The following is a 14,024-nucleotide window of genomic DNA, read 5'->3' as shown; positions in this document are numbered from 1 at the left end:
TTAGAATGGTGAAGCTAAAACAGATAAAGAATCTTAACTTGTTTAATAGATAAAAGTGCTCTAAGAATAATACAATTAATAGGAAGCAATAGCACCAGACACAGGCCATCACATTTTAACCTACTGATTACTGAGGCAACTGGTGATGTTTATACTCTACCCGCACAAACCATGACCCACCAAGATGAACTCACCAGCAATATACAGCATCCCATCCTCTGGAAGCTGATAAACTTCCTGTTTTGCAGCCTGACTAGCCCTACATTGTGGGGGTAGGGGGTAGATGGGGGGAGATGAGTCATCTGACAATGTGATGCTGTTATATCAGTAGATTTTTGATATTTCCTCCCTTTCCTTTATTTACAAGGATCTCAGTGGTTTTTTAGCCTCACAACAATACTGTGAGGTAAGAAAAGCTGAGAAATAGTTACTTTCCCTAGTCACTCAGTGAGCAAGTATGAAATTGAACCTGTCTGCAAAGGCCCATTGCACCCTGCTAGCTCTTTATAGTACTTTCAGAGCCAGTTTAAATGAAATCTCTAATAGGTAACACCTACCACACACTTAAGGTCCTGAATGTTAGGAATGTGCATGAATCAATTTTTTAAAATTTGATTTGTACCTGAACTGAATAACCCCCAATTTGTTTTGGGTCCAAATCTGCCCCCCCCCCAAACACCCCAGATTTGATTTGTACTCAAATTTTCTGAATCTGAATCTGAATTGATTCAGGGCAAAAAAGTGGTTCCGGGGCAAAAGAGTGGGGTAGGTGATAGTGCCCAATGGGCAGAAGCTTCCACCCAAATTTCAAGGAATTGGGCAAAGGGCTGATTTTAAAATGATTTTTGAAGTTTATGCATCTTTAAACTTTTTCCCATAGGGAATAATGGGGAATTTCAGCAGCCTTAGTTATAACTCCACATGGTGGGGACCAGGGTGGCCCTGAGCGGGTTGTGGTGGGTGGTAGTGCCCAGTGGGTGCAAGGAAGCTACCACCTGAACTTAAAATCCACTGTGATCACTGCTCATCTTTTCATTCATAATCTTCTTTGGTGTAAAATGATGAATGAACCTAAAAACAATCCACTCTCATTTCCTACCAGAGAACCTACTCTCAGAACACCTCAGACATTGAAAACACCAAAACCCAGTGCCCCATGGGCTTGTGGTTGTGGGGGTGGTTGGCACCCTATGTGCACTACACCACAACCCACTCTGGGCCACCCTGGTGCCCCCCAAGTGGAGTTATGGGGCTGCTGAAATTCCCATTATTCCCTATGGGGGAAAGTTTAAAGAGGCACCAACTTCAAAAAGAAAAAATTAAATATCATCCCTTTCACCAATTTCCTTGAAATCTGGGTGGTAGCAGGCACCCACTGGAGCACTACCACCCAACCCACTCTTTTGCCCCTGGAACCCCTTTTCTGCCCTGAATCTGCCACAAAGACATGCCAACTTCAAAAAAATTGTTAAAAATCACCCCTTTGCTCAATTTATTTGGAATCTGGGTGGTAGCTTCCTTCCACCGACCACAACCCACTCTGGGCCACCTTACTGTCCCGCATGTGGAGGTATAATGTTGCTGAAATTCCCATTATTCCCTATGGGGAAAAGCTTAACGATGTGCCAACTTAAAGAAATTGTTAAAAATCACCCCTTTGCTTAATTTATTTGAAATTTGGGTGGTAGCTTTCATCCATTGGACACTATCACCCAACCCACTGTGGCCACAACATGGAGGTCTGAATCCCTGAATTTTGTGGGGTCCAGAGCTGAGTGATTTGTTTTGTACCCGAATCTGGGCAATTGAGCACAAGGGTGATTTGTTCTGTCTACAAATCACCTGAATCAGCTAGATTTGGGTACAAATCATTTTGTACCTGAATCGATTCACACATCCCTACTGAATGTGCATGTTCTGTTCCCCTTCCCAGTATGCCATCCCAGATTTCATAATTGTGTTCGGGGCAGTTCATCTGAAGCACCCCATGCATGTTTATGAAAACCAAAATTGTATGCTAGGAGGGGGAACTTAATTATGTGGCCCTTAATTATGTGGTCAGTGGGACTGGTCAGACAGTTATTCAGTCAATGTTTCTAGACTGTGTGGGACACATCATGCTGCTATGATTCCCTGTCATCTTATTTGGAAGATCAAGATTATAAACACACTTCCCTTTGAATGATATAGAGAAAAGGGACAACTATAAAATTATTCTAACTTATTTTTAAATTTAGAGTTGTTTTGTGCGTTTATAGTAGTGCTGGGTAATCATTCGTGTTTGGAAACAGGGTAGCCTAAATTTGCACTCAGATGCTATTTTTGAGTGCTTTTCCATAAATAATGTAGGAACACAGTATGAATGGTCTGAATGCAACTTTTAATGGATATTCCCCCCCACTTCATTTTCGTGTGTGTGTGTGTAACTGCTATTGAAATTTCTGCTGGCTTAATAGAAGTCAAAGATTTGGAACAGGAAGATTGAAATCATATCTAGAAGAAAAAGTGAGATGAATAGAAAAACAAATTGCCACAGGCAAGAATGAAAGCATTATTAAATTTGTTTTAAAAGAATCTTCTTTGAATGATTATGACAAGGCATCGTGACTGCCATGTGAGTCATTTTATAGCTCTTTTCAGATATTGAAAGAAAGGGACACTGTCTTCACATACAGTGTACTAAGAGTGTGCTGGTAAGCCCTGTCCCAGTGCTGATATTCTTGGAAGCTTCACCCTGCACTGTCCACACTTACAGCATTACGTGGGGATGGGGCTTCTGAGCATAGCCTCATTCAGATGTTATAAGTTCCCCTGCTGTAGCCGTGCACAGTGGGGCCAAGGGGGAGGAAGTCCCACACATCAGCAGCATGCGACATCAGCAGCACACCCTACTACTCACACGTACAGAAGGTGTTGTCTGAAGATGGTAAAGCCCAAAGTGTGATGGCAGGTGCTTCTGTGCCTGCAAGACTGGATTGATTCAGTCTAGCAATCACGGAAGCACCTGCAATAACTCTTATGGCTCTTCCCTCTTCAGACAAGCCCCACTGTAAGTGTGAGTGGTGAGGCATGCTTTTGATTGATGTCGTTGGGGTGGGACCTCCTCCCCCGTCACCCTGCTGTACACAGCTACAGCAGGACAATTTTATAATGTCTGAATGAGGCTCATGTCAGCACTGGGGCAGGGTTTGTAGGCATGCTTTTGGGACAATGTGCAGCACTCCTTTTTAACATCTTAAGAGGGCTTATCTAACTCTCTTCTGCTCAGTTAAGAGTGGAGATACAAAACTTTCTTTCTATGACTAGATCTGCCTATTCTTCTGCAGGTACAATATATTCCTATGTAGTGGCAGAACTACTACAAGCTGAAATACTATAAAGCTAGCTTAACCCACACAGAGCATCTGCACACTAGTACTTGATTGCCCCCCTCACCTCAGAGATCTCTCCACTCTCACCTGAGCTGCACTGCTGCTGCTCCTCCTCCATCCAGTTGATTCCATCCCCCTCACCCCCTTGGTCACTCCTCCATCCCTTTACTCCATTTCCCTCACCCCTCTTGGTTGCAGCTACAGCATTGCTGTCACCTATTGGCCAAGTTGCAGCCTCCTATCCCCAGAGACCTCCTCACCCTCACCCGAGCCATGCTCCTGCTCCTCCCCACAGGAGCAGGAGCAGCAGCAGCAGTTGACTGGGCCCTTCCTCACTGCTGCCACCACCATGGCCGCCCATTCCCCTGAGCCTGCTGATAGGCCTGGGCCTGTCCCTTGCCTGCCTGCCTCCCTCTGCCAATGGCTTCAGTAGCCCCAAACAGCAGCAGTAGAAGAGTGGGTTCTCCCTTGCTGTCAATAGGCACCACGATGGCTACTCATTCCCCTCAGGCTGCTGACAGGCTCAGGCCCATCCCTCGCCCTTCCTTCTTTCTCTCTTCCCCTCCCTTCTTTCTCTCTCTTTCTCTCTCCTCCACTTGCCTTTCCCCTCTGTCTTTCTTCCCCTCCCTCCCCCCTTTCTCTTCCCCTCCCTCCCCCCCCTCTCTCTCCTCCCCCCCTCCCTTCTTGTGTCCTCATCTAATTTGCTCAACGGCAGCCTCCTTCTCCTGAAGGGGCTCTTTCCTCCCTCACAACCCCTTTCTTTGCAGACCCCTGCCCACTATCCATATCTATCTATCTATCTATCTATCTATCTATCTATCTATCTATCTATCTATCCCTCTCCTCTACAATCAAGAACATCTTCCGACCAGTAACAGTTGCATTCCAACTGTCCTTAGCCCTCACAGGCTCCTCCTCCCTATCTGCATATGGAATCCCCACTGCCCGATCACCATGGTGCTTCTGGTCTCACAGGCTCCTTCTCCCTATTTGCATATGGAATCTTCACTGCCCAGTCACCATGATGCTTCTGCTCACAAAGTCTCGCGAGGGCTGCCACACACGGGATTAGCCACGGGTATGCCTTAGAGAATTATATAGATAGATTATGCATTTCATTGGCTTCATTGGCTTTTGATTTGGGCTGAGGAGGAAGAGTTAGAACTGGAAGTTAGAGCCTGCTCTCTCAGGCCTTCTGTGCTCCCATGCTGAGGATAGAGCTGGACAACATGGCCATGGTTGCCATTTCCTGGAAGTGATGTCACCAGAGTAGAACAAACAACTGCAGAGTGAGCCACTGGAGGTGACATCAGGGAGGGCAGAAGTGAAAAGAGACCATGTCACTCCTTTACTGATGGAGTTACACTGGCTGCCAATAGGTTTCCAGACAAAATACAAAGTGCTAGTTATAACTTATAAAGTCCTAAACGGCTTAGGCCGTGGGTATTTAAGAGAGCATCTTCTTCATTACAAGCCCCACCACCCACTGAGGTCATCTGAGGAGGTCCATCTCCAGTTACCGCCAACTCGTTTGGTGGCTACACAGAGACGGGCTTTCTCGGTCACTGCCCCGAGATTGTGGAATGTGCTACTTGCTGAGATATGATCCTCTCCATCTCTGGCAATTTTCAAAAAACACCTGAAAACCCATCTTTTTGCCCAAGCTTTCTCAGCTTCCTAATATTTTTGGGTTTTAATTTCTGGTTATTTTTAAATTGTTAAATTGTTTTTAAGTTTCTGTATATGTTTTTAACTGGTACTGGATGGAATGTACCTGTTCAGATGAAATTCCATACCTATCTGCAATACGTTACTCACCCCATAGTAGACACTGACAATGCAGAATTACATGGTGGGGAAATATCAGTGTAGATATTCCCTCACCATGTCAAAAATCAGAGGTTCAGATTATTAATTGTTGTTATATAGAGCTCTGATATAAGGAAATCCTTTTGGATTCTAAAATTAGAGGTGTTTCATATCTCCACTATAAGTTTAACTGTCATGGCTTCCCCCAAAGAATCCTGGGAACTGTAATTTGGTGATGGTGCTAAGAATTATCTCCTAGGGACCCCAAGCCTCCAACCCCTCACAGAACTATAGTTCCTTACTTAGAATGCATGACTAACAAACCAATTTAATTCTATAGTCTAGATTTGTTTCCCCCCAACCCCTTTTCCAATAATCCTTTAAATTTATTTATTTCTTTAGATTTTTAGCCTAAAACATCATCAGCACTAAATAAGTGTGTGTGTATGTGTGTGTGTGTGTGTGTGTGTCTGTGTGTGTGTTGTGATAATAACATAAGTGTTCATACATCTCTTCAGTATTATAAATGGTTCTTGTATGCTGCATAGTGATTAGGCATCCGTCATTATGAGTGACCCCTTTCTCCCTGCTAGGAGATTGGAATAGGAGAAGTTGGTTGATTCTTCCTTCTTGTGCTTCTTCCTTGGGAGTTGCCTCTCAGGAGATCCCTTCACACCACCTTGCCTGCATTGCATTACATTTACCAATATCGCTACTTCATGTATGCATATTCTCAAATTGTCCTTGACTCCCAAACCTCACTTTCATATACCACTTTCCCCTTTTCATTAAGGTTTCGCTGGGCATCCCTCCCCACACACCCAAATGCAGATTATGACCTACCTACCTACCTGCCTAGTAACAATCTAAATGAATGAGGACTGTTTTCTGGAAAAAGTCTTTGTGTGAGAGAGAAAATGTGAGGAAGTCTTGGATAATACTAGAAATGTACAGAATATTTCACCGGTGAAATGTTTCAACTTGTAATGGGCCATTTTGAGCGTTTTGAGCTTGAAACAGCACACCCTTTAAATAAAGGGCCTGTTTGGAGCTTGGAGCAGAACCACCCCCATTTTGAATAAAACCTTTCAACTTTCCAAGCACCATTTTGGAGGTCTGTTTTTTGCTTGCTGATTGGTTTTCTGGCACTGACTTCTAATTGGCTTGCAATCTCCTTGGTTGGCTTGATATCATACAAATCAAGTCATGGGCAACTGTACCTCCATTGGCTGGGGGGAGGGAGGAGAGGGGAACATAAAAGGAGGGAATTTCAAAGGGAGGCAGAGAAAGGTCTTATGCTTATCATCCCATCCTTTTTGTGCAGATTGACGGGGGGTGGGTGGGGGAAGAGACACAGTGAAAAGTGGGCTTTCCCTAATGTGGTTCTAACCCTTCATACACATTGAAGCTTGGAATGGAGCAACATGGCATCCCTGTTGCCAGCCAGCAGCAGAAGGAGTGCAGAGATTGCGGGGGGTGGGGCAACTGCTCGGAGAGGTGGCCAGCGAGAAGCCCAACAGGCACAGACCTGATGCATTTCTGGGATGGCCTAAGCCACCCTTTCTATGGTTTCGGGAGCAATCACAGGTAAAAGCCAGGTCACATTAAGTGCTGCAGCAGGGAAATGCTTGACTAACAAGCAGAAGGTTGCCGGTTCAAATCTCTGCTGGTATGTTTCCCAAACTATGGGAAACACCTATATCCGGCAGCAGTGATATAGGAAGTTGCTGAAAGGCATCATCTCATATTGCGTGGGAGGAGGCAATGGTAAACCCCCTCCTGTATTCTACAAAGAAAACCACAGGGCTCTGTGGGCACCAGGAGTCGAAATCGATTTTACAGCACACTTTACATTTTTACGATGGAAGAAGAATCCAGATGACACAATGCCACCTTCAAACCTGAGTTTCCAGCAGTGAACCTCACTACAAACTGAAGGTTCAGATTAAGGTTTAGGTTCGAAAACCTTGAGATGGTTGGGTGACGAAACCATGATTTCATGTATTCAGACAACCACAAAATTGGACCTCTGGCATGGTTGTCAGCAGTTTGGTGGTAAACTGTCCAAAGACGGCCTGTGAGTGTACCTTCTTCCACCCATAGGGAACAATGGGAAACTTGAAACAACCAATTATTCCCCATGGGTAGTTCCTAGGGACACCAAAGTGATATGGGATTCTATGCAATTTGGGGGAAAGGTTAAACATTTATTTAATATCGCCTGCTTGCCCATTTCTTTTGTGGGTTGGGTGGTAAGTAGCACCTATCATGCCCTACCACCCAACCCACTTTGGTGTCCCTAGGAACTACCCATGGGGAACAATGGGGCATTTCAACTTCCACATTCTTCCCTATAGCCCAAACACTTGAAATGTTTTGAGATGTTCAGTCAAAACCGCTGGCTCAACTACTGCCTTGATGGAACATTTTGGTCATTTTGTGCTTTGTTCTGAACTCGAAACAGAATGCAAAATCCATTTTGTGCACATCCATAGATAACACCAATAGGTGTGTGAGTGTGTGTAGAACCCCTGCTTTATTACTTGTATATTACTTGTATATTTGTCCAGAGGCCAAAAAGGCATTCAGATATGGCTTTAGTAAATAAATAAAAGGCTTTTGTATTTCTGTCTGTGAAAGTATCTGAGGCAGTAGGTCACTTCGTGAACTGAATCAATATGAATAAGAAATAAAGCAAATACAGAAGAAAAAGTGAGGCAATATTTAAAGACCAACAAATAAACCCATGAACAATCCAGTCTCTTGCTGAACTTAAATTGTCACGCCAGTTGGAAAAATGAGAAGGGATGTTTCCTGGCTTGAAAAAGCAGGATATACAGATAGAAAATATTAGGTAAAATTCATGAACTAAAATTAGCTTGCTGCTGAATTTTACAGCTGGATCCATGACAGAAGGACAAAGTTGAGGTGAATAGAATGCCTGAAGGAAACTTAAAGTAGATCTGAGCTGAAACAACTTATCTCATTTTATTTTTCTGAATGCCAAGAGCACCTCCTATTTTTGGCAAACTTTTGCACTTTTAAACACATTCACATTGTTTCAGTGCTGCTCTTCAAAGCACAGTTTTCCTTTATATTCATTGCCTTCATGGTCCTCATTCTCACTTTCCTACAGTGCCATTTAACTTTATTGGTTGTGCTGGCCAGTGCCCGCTCCACCATCAATGGCTCACCCACCCCCTTCACTGGCCCCAGTGCCACCCCTCTCCACTCTCAGCAGTCTCACCTTCCACTCAAGCTTCTGTTTGCAGTTATAAGCTAGTGAGACAGCATGGAGCACACATCCAGCAGCAGCAGCAGCCTTTGTCCTCTGGCCTCTCCTTGTTGTTGCTGCTGCAGCACCAGCACCACCTTGCTCACTGTCTCTCTCACCGCCAACACCAAAGTTGTACTCTTTCCTTCTGAAATGGAACAGACAAAGCAGACAATTCTGGTGCTGGAGTAGAGAGACAGCAGAGGGGAGGGTGAGCAAGCTGGAGCTCCTGATGCAGCAGCTGTGATGAGAAAAAGCCATTGGGCGAAGCTCCTGCCACTGGATACCCAGGACTGATAAGAACATAAGAGCATAAGAACAGCCCTACTGGATCAGGCCCAAGGCCCATCTAGTCCAGCATCCTGTTTCACACAGTGGCCCACCAGATGCCGCTGGAAGCCACAGGCAGGAGTTGAGGGCATGCCCTCTCTCTTGCCATTACTCCCCTGCAACTGGTACTCAGAGGCATCCTGCCTTTGAGGCTGGAGGTGGCCCACAGCCCTCTGACTGGTAGCCATTGATAGACCTCTCCTCCATGAAGTGATCCAAACCCCTCTTAAGGCCATCCAGGTTGTTGGCTGTCACCACATCCTGTGACAAGTGGATCACGCGTTGTGTGAAAAAGTACTTTCGTTTGTTGGCCCTAGACCTCCTGGCAATCAATTTCATGGAGTAAGCCCTGGTTCTAGTGTTGTGTGAGAGAGAAAAGAATTTTTCTCTCTCCACTTTCTCCACACCATGCATGATTTCAAAGACCTCTATCAGGTCTCCCCGCAGTTGTCTTTTTTCTAAACTAAAAAGCCCCAGGTGTTGTAGTCTTGCCTCATAAGAAAGATGCTCTAGACCTCTGATCATCTTGGTTGCCCTCCTCTGTACCTTTTCCAGTTCTACAATGTCCTTTTTAAGATGTGGTGACCAGAATTGTACACAGTAATCCAAGTGTGGTCACACCATAGTTTTGTATAAGGGCATTATAATATTTGCCATTTTATTTTCAATCCCCTTCCTAATGATCCCTAGCATGGAATTGGCCTTTTTCACAGCTGCCGCACATTGAGTCGACACTTTCAACGAGCTGTCCACCATGACCCCAAGATCCCTCTCCTGGTCAGTCACCGACAGCTCAGATCCCATCAGCATATACTTGAAGTTGGGGTTTTTCATCCCAATGTGCATCACCTAGCACTTGCCAACACTGAACCACATTTTGTCGCCCACTCCCCAAGTCTGGAGAGATCCTTTTGGAGCTCCTCACAATCCATTTTGGATTTCACTACCCGAAGGAGTTTGGTATCATCTGCAAATTTGGCCACATCACTGCTTACCCCTGCTTCTAGATCATTTATGAATAAATTAAAAAGCACCGGTCCCAGTACAGATCTCTGGGGGACCCCACTTCTTACTTCCCTCCATTGTGAAAACTCTCCATTTATACCTACCCTCTGTTTCCTATCTTTCAACCAGTTAGCAATCCACACATGTACTTGTCCTCTTATGCCATGATCGCTAAGTTTCCTCAGGAGTTTTTGATGAGGAACTTTGTCAAAAGCTTTTTGGAAGTCCAGGTATACTATGCCAACCTTGATCCACACACTTGTTGACACTCTCAAAGAAGTCCAAAAGGTTGGTGAGGCAAGATTTACCTTTGCGGAAGCCATGCTGGTTCACTCCCAGCAGGGCCTGTTCTTCTAGTGCTTTACAATTTTATCCTTGAGGATGCTTTCCATCAATTTGCATGGAATGGACGTTAGGCTAACCGTCCTGTAATTTCCCAGAATGCCCCTGGACCCCTTTTTGAAAATTGGTGTAACATTTGCTACTCTCCAGTCCTCTGGTACAGAGTCTGATCTCAGGGATAAGTTATATATTTTTGCAAGGAGGTTGGTAATTTCACATTTGATTTCTTTGAGGACTCTTGGATGGATGCCATCCGGCCCTGGTGATTTGTTAGCTTTCTGTTTTTCCAGACAGTTTAGAACATCATCTCTTTTCACTTCTATCTGACTCAGCTCTCTAGCCTCCATCCCTAAAGAGCCTGGTTCAGGAACAGGTATATGCTCAGTATCCTCTGCCATGAAGACAGACACAAAGAACTCATTTAGCTTCTCTGCAACCTCCATATCCTCCTTAATAATCCCTTTCACTCCTTCATTGTCTAATGATCTAACTGCCTCCCTGGCAGGTTTCCTGCTTCTGATGTACTTAAAGAAGTTTTTGTTATTCCCCTTGATACTTTTGGCTAAATGTTCCTCAAACTCTCTTTTTGCCTCCCTTATTGTCACCTTGCATTTCTTTTGCCAGAGTTTGTGTTCCTTTCTGTTCTCTTCATTTGGACAGGCCATCCAATTTTGGAAGAAAGTCTTCTTCCCTTTTATGGCTTCCTTGATGGTACCCGTTAGCCATGCTGGCATCCTCCTGGACTTAGTGGTACCTTTCCTCCTTTTGGGTATACAATCTAACTGGGCTTCTAGTATTGTGGTTTTGAGTAAACTCCTTGCACTCTGGAGCAAAGTGACTGAACTCAGGCTAGAGCCCATATTTGCACCTATTCTATGGCGGTGAAGAAATCCTACTTTTCCACCACCATCATGTCTGCTCAGTGTTCTCACACAGAGCTTTTTTGAGTGGTTTGGGGCCTCTTATATGAATGCCCCAAAGACCATCAAACAGAACCCTCGGCAGCATACTGTGATCAATTTGTGTTACATTTTGCAGATATAATTTCTCCTTTCCATTCTGACTTGGATGCTAAGGTTTTTGCAGCACCAGGGCTGGATGTTTCCAATACACCATGTGGTTTTGTTATATTGGATGGTTTTCAGACTTTGAGGAGGTGGGCAGGCTGCTTGGAAGGCTGTGGAATACCACATGCATGCTTAACCTTTGCCCTTAATGGTTTGTGAAGGTTGCTTGGGAGGGACTGGCTCCATGGGTGGCAGGGGTGGTGAATGCCTCAATGAAGCAGGGTGTGGTCCCCTCTCCACTGAAGGAGGAAGTCATTAGGCCCTTCCTACAAAAAGCCCTCACTGGACCCAGATAATTTAAATAATCTAATAATTTTGACCAGTCTCTAACCTCCCCTTCTTGGGCAAGGTGTTGGAGAATGTGGTGGCATGTCAGCTCCAGGAAGCCCTGGATGAATCTGATTACTTCGATCCTTTCAAGTCTGGCTTCCATCCTGGATATGGAGCAAAAACTGCTTTGACTGCCCTGCTGGATGACTTACGCTGGGAGATAGAAGGATTGTGACTCTGTGGATTCTCCTGGACCTCTAAACGGCTTTCGATACTGTCAGCCATGGTATCCTTCTGGGTCATCTCGCTGGTTTGGGACTTGGGGGCATGGTTATACAGTGGCTCCACTCCTACCTGGAGGGTCATACTCAGAAGGTGGTGCTGGGGGATGCCTGTTCCACCCCTTGTCCTTTGGCCCATGGAATGCCACAGGATTTATTCTGTCCCCCATGCTGCCTAACATGTACATGAAACCTCTTGAGAGATTATCTGTGTGTGTGGGGGGTTATGGTGCCATCAAGATGCTGATGACACCCAGCTCTACCTATCTTTTAAGTCAGCAGACACTAGGGAGGCAGTGGATGCTCTGAACTGGGGCTTGGAGGCTGTTCTAGACTTGGTGGGGGCAAACAGGTTGCAACGTAAACCAGATAAGATGGAAGTGCTCTTGGTGGGTAAAACTGATCATCCAAATAGTGAGGTAAATCTGGTCTTGGATGGGGTCACGCTCCCTCTGAAATACAAAGCTCCCTGCTGAGATACGATCCTCCCCATCGCTGGCAATTTTCAAAAAACACCTTAAAACCCATCTTTTCGCCCAAGCATTATCAGCTTCCTAAAAAAAAATATTGGGGGGTTTTAATCTCTGGTTAATTTTTAAATTTTTAAATTGTTTTTAAGTTTTTTGTATATGTTTTTAGCTGGTTTTATATTATTGTTAACCATTCAGAGACAAAAGTTTGGGGTGGTGTACAAATTTGATAAATAAATAAAATAATAAAACCGGCATCTGGGGGGTGTTTCTGGACCTGACACTGTCCTTGGAGGCACAGGTGGTGATGGTGTGCAGAGGTGCTTTTTACCACTTACAGCTGGTACACCCTACTTGGAGAAGTCAGACCTGACTTCAATCACTCATACTTTGTTAACATCCAGATTGGACTACTGCAATACGCTATTCATGGGGCTGTCCTTGAAGATGGTTCAGAAGCTTCCGCTGCTCCAGAACACTGCTGTAAGGATGCTCATGGGCACAAATTGCTTCATGAGTGTCACACCCCTCCTGTGGCAGCTTCATTGGTTACTGGTCCACTTTCAGGCTAGATTCAAGGCGCTGGTCTTGATCTTTAAAACTCTTAACGGCTTGGGGCCAGGTTACCTGTCAGACCACATTTGCCCATATAAACCTGCCAGGGCCCTCTGTTCATCATCTCAGGACCTGCTCATGGCCCCACCACTAAAAGTGACCCAGTTGGTGGGGACTAGAGACAGGGACTTTTTGGTGGTGGCCCCGTGGCTTTGGAATGCCCTCCCTGAAGAACTTTGCCATGCTCCCTTCCTCAGTGTTTTTAAAGAACGAATGAAAACACATATTTTAAAAGAGGCTTTTAAAGATTTTATCTGCTTCTTATATCTGGTAGGTTCTTTAGTTTTAAAGCAATTTTTAGCTTTTTAAATAACTTTTAATTTGAAAAGTTATTTTAAAAATTGTAATGTTAATGGTCATATTAACTTGGGCTTTTAAGTTGTGTAATTTAACTTGTTTGATATTATTAGTCCCTTATTTAACATTGTATTTGTTTTATTAATCTTGTGAGCCACCCCAAGCAGTAGTGTACTAGAGGGGCAGGGTATAAATATTTTAAATAAATAAACAAAATAAAATAATAAATAAGGCCCAAAGAAGTGGTAGAAGCCAAGGGGGGATGGGGAGAGTGACAGCAGGCAGGTAGGGGTAATGCTTGTAGCATGGGGCAGGGCAAAGCAGGGTGCCTGTACTTGCTGTCCCATGGTACTCTCCACCTGAGGCTGTCAGCTCACTTTGTCTCATGAAAAAGAGCTGCTGATGGTGCTGGCCATGTATTGATGATGTCAAAGTGCTACATCTGATTTGATATAGTTCTGGAAGCTTGCAAAAATCACATTGGTTGCCACAAACAATAGGATTAAGTAGAATCGTGTGGACAAATGAGTTTAAGGCAAAGGAGATGAACCATAGAAACAACCATGAGTTTAAGGCATCAAGATGAACCATAGAAACAAAAAAGTACCAAACAATGAGGCTATTCTCATAACCAACATGCTGCTCGTGCAGGCAAGCCTGGTGGTTTACAAGCAGCTAACCTGCTTGAGAAGCTCTCCCCTTAGCCCAGGTTAGCAGAGCAAGTGCTCCGCTAACTGAGGTTAACAGATTGTGTGCTGTTGCAGTGAGGCTCTGCAGTGCGGCAACTCACGAGGAGACCCCCGGCTGGGAGGCTAAAAACCAGCCTTCCCATTTGGGGGGTCTCTCCAGCACTCTCTGCACGCTCGCGCAGGGCATGCTGGAACTTCCAGGGG

Source organism: Hemicordylus capensis, chromosome 4 (genome assembly GCF_027244095.1).
Source record: "Hemicordylus capensis ecotype Gifberg chromosome 4, rHemCap1.1.pri, whole genome shotgun sequence".
NCBI classification, from domain to species: Eukaryota; Metazoa; Chordata; class Lepidosauria; order Squamata; family Cordylidae; genus Hemicordylus; species Hemicordylus capensis.
The sequence above is the reverse complement of the archived record's forward strand: the minus strand, read 5'-3'. Positions refer to the sequence as shown.